General features: G+C 49.6%; 1 protein-coding gene across 1 annotated transcript in view; it reads right to left on the bottom strand.

Moving 5' to 3' along the window:
* Positions 1 to 6,000, bottom strand: part of LOC139278114 (mitochondrial 10-formyltetrahydrofolate dehydrogenase-like) — a 99,526-nt gene that overhangs the window by 50,134 nt on the left and 43,392 nt on the right. The window lies entirely within an intron of this gene.

The raw sequence follows: 6,000 nt of genomic DNA, 5'->3' as shown, positions 1-6,000 counted from the left end.
GGGTGAGAAGGGAGGGAGGGGAGGGGGTGAGGAGGGAGGGAGGGGGGTGAGAAGGGAGGGGAGGGGGTGAGAAGGGAGGGAGGGGAGGGGGTGAGAAGGGAGGGAGGGGAGGGGGTGAGAAGGGAGGGGAGGGGGTGAGAAGGAGGGAGGGGAGGGGGTGAGAAGGGAGGGGGGGAGGGGGTGAGAGGGGGGGGAGGGGTGAGAGGGAGGGAGGGTGAGAAGGGAGGGAGGGGAGGGGGTGAGAAGGGAGGAGGGGAGGGGGTGAGAAGGGAGGGAGGGGAGGGGGTGAGAAGGGAGGGGAGGGGGTGAGAAGGGAGGGAGGGGAGGGGGTGAGAAGGGAGGGAGGGGAGGGGGTGAGAAGGGAGGGGAGGGGGTTGAGAAGGGGGGAGGGGGTTGAGAAGGGAGGGAGGGGAGGGGGTTGAGAAGGGAGGGAGGGGAGGGGGTTGAGAAGGGAGGGAGGGGAGGGGGTTGAGAAGGGAGGGAGGGGAGGGGGTTGAGAAGGGAGGGAGGGGGATGAGAAGGGAGGGAGGGGGGTGAGAAGGGAGGGAGGGGAGGGGGGTGAGAAGGGAGGGAGGGGAGGGGGTGAGAAGGGAGGGAGGGGAGGGGGAAGAGAAGGGAGGGAGGGGAAGGGGGGGAGAGGGGGGAAAGAGAGAGAGAAGGGAGAGAGAGAAAGGAGAGGGAGGTTGAACGGGCCAGGCCCGGCCGGGCCCAAGACTTCGAGCTGAGACTTACCGGATTGACAGGTAGGTGGTGTCGGGTCCGGGGTCCTGGGGGGTCTGGAGCGCAGCTCGGGCGGGGGGGGGGGGTGAGATCGGTCGGGGGCAGATCGGTCGGGGGGGGCAGATCGGTCGGGGTGGTGGGGGGGCAGATTGGTGGGGGGGGGGGGGGAGGAGATCGGTCGGGGGGGAGATCGGTCAGGGAGGGGGGGGGCGGGGAGAGGAGATCGGTCGGTCGGGGGGGTGGGGGGAGGAGATCGGTCGGGAGCGGAGGTCGGTCGGGGAGGGGAAGGTCGGGAGCGGGGGAAGCGGAGGTCGGGTCGGGGGGGGGGGGGGGGGGGTCCGAGCAGGAGTCAAGTCGGGTCGGGTCGGGTCCGGAGGCGGGTGAGCGGGAGTCGAGTCGAGTCGGGAGGAAGCAGGAGCTGGCCGTGGGAGGAGCCTTATTCACGCAGCCCCAGTGAGGCCATTCGGCCAGGGCTAGGGGCTATGTGCTTCGGGCCCTCCCACACAGTTTTGGGCGCCTGGAGCTACTGCACATGCGCGCCCACTGTAGCGCGCATGTGCAGAGGTCCCGGCACTGTTTTCAGCGCAGGGACCTAGCTCCGCCCCTACAGCTCATGCTGCACCGCGCCGAGGGCCAGAGGACCAGCAGGGAGCTGGAGAATCTGGAAGTTTTTTTTAGGCACACTTTGTGGTGCGAAAAACGGGCATCCAGGTCGGGGCTGCGCCGTTCTAGGCGCGGCCCGAAGCTTGGGCATCTAGTGTATAGTTTTATGTAGTTTTATGAAGTGTATGTAGTTTTATCGAGTATGTATTTTTAAGTAGTTTTAGGTAGTGTATAGTTTTATGAAGTGTATTTAGGTTTATATAGTGAACATAGTTCTATCTAGTGTATGTAGCTTTATGTAGTATATGTAGTGTTACGTAGTTTTATGTATTGTATGTGTACTGCCAAAACTCGGCTGCCCATGTCCAAACTCGCACCAAGTCCCGCTCAAACATCACTCCTGTGCTCGCTGACCTACATTGACTTCCGGTTAACCAACACCTCGATTTCAAATTCTCATCCTTATTTACAAATCCCTTCATGGCCTCGCCCTTCCCTATCTCTGTAATCGCCTCCAGCCCCACAAACCCCCAGCCCCGAGATGTTTGCGCTCCTCAAATTCTGCTCTCTTGAGCATCCCTGATTATAATCACTCCACCATTGGTGGCCGTGCCTTCAGCAGCCTCGGCCCCAAGCTCTGGAACTCCCTCCCTAAATCTCTCCTCCTCTCTACCTCTCTCTCCTCCTTCAAGACACTCCTTAAAACCTACCTCATTGATCAAGCTTTTGATCATCTGCCCTAATATCGTCTTATGTGGCTTGGTATCAAATGTATTTGTTTTGTCTTAAAACACTCCTGTGAAGCGCCTTGTGACGCTTTACTACTTTAAAGGCGCAATATGAATACAAATTGTTATTGTTATTATGTAATGTATGTAGTTTTATGTAGTGTGTAGTTTTATGTAGTGTATATCGTTTTAGCCAGATTGTAATTAGTCATCAGTTGATGAATTTTACCTGGCACATTGGTACCAACGATATAGGTAAAAAAAAGGGATGAGGTCCAACGAGATGAATTTAAGGAGCTCGGAGCTAAATTAAAAAGTAGGACCTCAAAAGTAGTAATCTCGGGATTGCTATGAGTGCCACGTGCTAGTCAGTGTAGGAATCTCAGGATAGCTCAGATGAATACATGGCTTGAGCAGTGGTGTAGCAGGGAGGATTCAAATTCCTGGGGCATTGGAACCGGTTCTGGGGGAGGTGGGACCAGTACAAACCGGACGGTCTGCACCTGGGCAGGACCGGAACCAATGTCCTCGGGGGAGTGTTTGCTAGTGCTGTTGGGGAGGAGTTAAACTAATATGGCAGGGGGATGGTAACCAATGCAGGGAGACAGAGGGAGACAAAAGCAAAAGACAGAAAGGAGATGAGTAAAAGTGGAGGGCAGAGAAACCCAAGGCAAAAAACAAAGAGGGCCATTGTACAGCAAAATTTTAAAGGGTCATAAAAAGGCAAGCATGAAAGCTTGGTGCCTCAATGCAAGGAGTATTCGGAACCCAGGAGAGGGCTCTGAGCTAGTTAGAGTGGGTGAGAGCTCAGATGAACAGGACCCCAAGAAAGAATGCAAAAGGCAGGAGGCAACAGAGCAGAGTCGCACTGGGGTATGTGTAAACCACAAGGCGATAGGAAGGGACAATATGTATGAATATAAAGGGGCTGCAGGAGGGGTCAAAACTAAAAATCATTGTTTAAAAGCTAGTATTAAAACACTCTACCTAAACGCACGCAGCATTCGAAATAAAGTAAATGAGTTGACGGCACAAATCATTACAAATGGGTAGGATTTGGTGGCCATTACAGAAACGTGGTTGCAGGGTGGCCAAGACTGGGAATTAAACATACAGGTGTATCTGACAATTCAGAAAGATAGACAAGAAGGGAAAGGAGGTGGGGTAGCTCTGTTAATAAAGGAAGATATCAGGGCAGTTGCGAGAGATGATATTGGCTCTAATGAACAAAATATTGAATCATGGTGGGTGGAGATTAGAGATAGTAAGGGGAAAAAGTCACTGGTGGGCGTAATTTATAGGCCCCCAAATAATAACTTCACGGTGGGGCGGGCAATAATCAAGGGAATAATGGAGGCACATGAAAAAGGAACGGCAGTAATCATGGGGGATTTTAGCCTACATATCGATTGGTCAAATCAAATCGCACGGGGTAGCCTTGAGGAGGAGTTCATAGAATGCATACGGGATTGTTTCGTAGAACAGTATGTTACAGAACCTACAAGTTAGCAAGCGATCTTAGATCTGGTCCTGTGTAATGAGACAGGAATAATAAACGGTCTAGTAAAAGATCCTCTCGGATTGAGTGATCACAGTATGGTTGAATTTGTAATACAGATTGAGGGTGAGGAAGTAGTGTCTCAAACGAGTGTACTATGCTTAAACAAAGGGGACTACAGTGGGATGAGGGTAGAGTTGGCTAAAGTAGACTGGAAACACAGACTAAACTGTGGCACAATTGAGGAACAGTGGAGGACTTTTAAGGAGCTCTTTCATAGTGCTCAATAAAAATATATTCCAGTGAAAAAGAAGGGCGGTAAGAGAAGGGATAACCAGCCATGGATAACCAAGGAAATAAGGGAGAGTATCAAATTAAAAACCAATGCGTATAAGGTGGCCAAGGTTAGTGGGGAAAATAGAAGATTGGGAAAATTTTAAACAACAGCAAAGAATGACTAAGAAAGCAATAAAGAAAGGAAAGATAGATTACGAAAGTAAACTTGCGCAAAACATAAAAACAGATAGTAAAAGCTTTTACAGAGATATAAAACGGAAAAGAGTGACTAAAGTAAATGTTGGTCCCTTAGAAGATGAGAAGGGGGATTTAATAATGGGAAATGTGGAAATGGCTGAGACCTTAAACAATTATTTTGCTTCGGTCTTCACAGTGGAAGACACAAAAACCATGCCAAAAATTGCTGGTCACAGGAATGTGGGAAGGGAGGACCTTGAGACAATCACTATCACTAGGAGGGTAGTGCTGGACAGGCTAATGGGACTCAAGGTAGACAAGTCCCCTGGTCCTGATGGAATGCATCCCAAGGTTTTAAAAGAGATGGCGGAAGTTATAGCAGATGCATTTGTTATAATCTACCAAAATTCTCTGGACTCTGGGGAGGTACCAGCGGATTAGAAAGCAGCTAATGTAACGCCTCTGTTTAAAAAAGGGGGCAGACAAAAGGCAGGTAACTATAGGCCGGTTAGTTTAATATCTGTAGTAGGGAAAATGCTTGAAGCTATCATTAAGGAAGAAATAGCGGGACATCTAGATAGGAATAGTACAATCAAGCAGACGCAACATGGATTCATGAAGGGGAAATCATGTGTTACTAATTTACTGGAATTCTTTGAGGATATAATGAGTATGGTGGATAGAGGTGTACCGATGGATGTGGTGTATTTAGATTTCCAAAAGGCATTCGATAAGGTGCCACACAAAAGGTTACCGCAGAAGATAAAGGTACACGGAGTCAGAGGACATGTATTAGCATGGATCGAGAATTGGCTGGCTAACAGAAAGCAGAGAATCGGGATAAATGGGTCCTTTTCGGGTTGGAAATCGGTGGTTAGTGGTGTGCCACAGGGATCGGTGCTGGGACCACAACTGTTTACAATATACACAGATGACCTGGAAGAGGGGACAGAGTGTAGTTTAACAAAATTTGCAGATGACACAAAGATTAGTGGGAAAGCGAGTTGTGCAGAGGACACAGAGAGGCTGCAAAGAGATTTAGATAGGTTAAGCAAATGGGCTAAGGTTTGGCAGATGGAATACAATGTCGGAAAATGTGAGGTCATCCACTTTGGAAAGAAAAACAGTAAAAGGGAATATTATTTGAATGGGGAGAAATTACAACATGCTGCGGTGCAGAGGGACCTGGGGGTCCTTGTGCATGAATCCCAAAAAGTTAGTTTGCAGGTGCAGCAGGTAATCAGGAAGGCGAATGGAATGTTGGCCTTCATTGCGAGAGGGATGGAGTACAAAAGCAGGGAGGTCCTGCTGCAACTGTATAGGGTATTGATGAGGCCGCACCTTGAGTACTGCGTGCAGTTTTGGTCACCTTACTTAAGGAAGGATATACTAGCTTTGGAGGGGGTATAGAGACGATTCACTAGGCTGATACCGGAGATGAGGGGGTTACCTTATGATGATAGATTGAGTAGACTGGGTCTTTGCACGTTGGAGTTCAGAAGGATGAGGAGTGATCTTATAGAAACATTTAAAATAATGAAAGGGATAGACGAGATAGAGGCAGAGAGGTTGTTTCCATTGGTCGGGGAGACTAGAACTAGGGGGCACAGCCTCAAAATACGGGGGAGCCAATTTAAAACCGAGTTGAGAAGGAATTTCTTCTCCCAGAGTGTTGTGAATCTGTGGAATTCTCTGCCCAAGGAAGCAGTTGAGGCTAGCTCATTGAATGTATTCAAATCACAGATAGATAGATTTTTAACCAATAAGGGAATTAAGGGTTACGGGGAGCGGGCAGGTAAGTGGAGCTGAGTCCATGGCCAGATTAGCCATGATCTTGTTGAATGGCGGAGCAGGTTCGAGGGGTTAGATGGCCTACTCCTGTTCCTAATTCTTATGCTCTTATGTTCTTATGACACTTCCATCACACACATGGAGCTGTTGCACCAACTGACCACCAATCTTGAGAGCAAAGCAGTG

Source organism: Pristiophorus japonicus, chromosome 13, assembly GCF_044704955.1.
Source record: "Pristiophorus japonicus isolate sPriJap1 chromosome 13, sPriJap1.hap1, whole genome shotgun sequence".
Lineage (NCBI taxonomy): Eukaryota > Metazoa > Chordata > Chondrichthyes > Pristiophoridae > Pristiophorus > Pristiophorus japonicus.
Note: the sequence above shows the minus strand (reverse complement) of the source record. Positions and strands in the feature narration are given on the sequence as shown.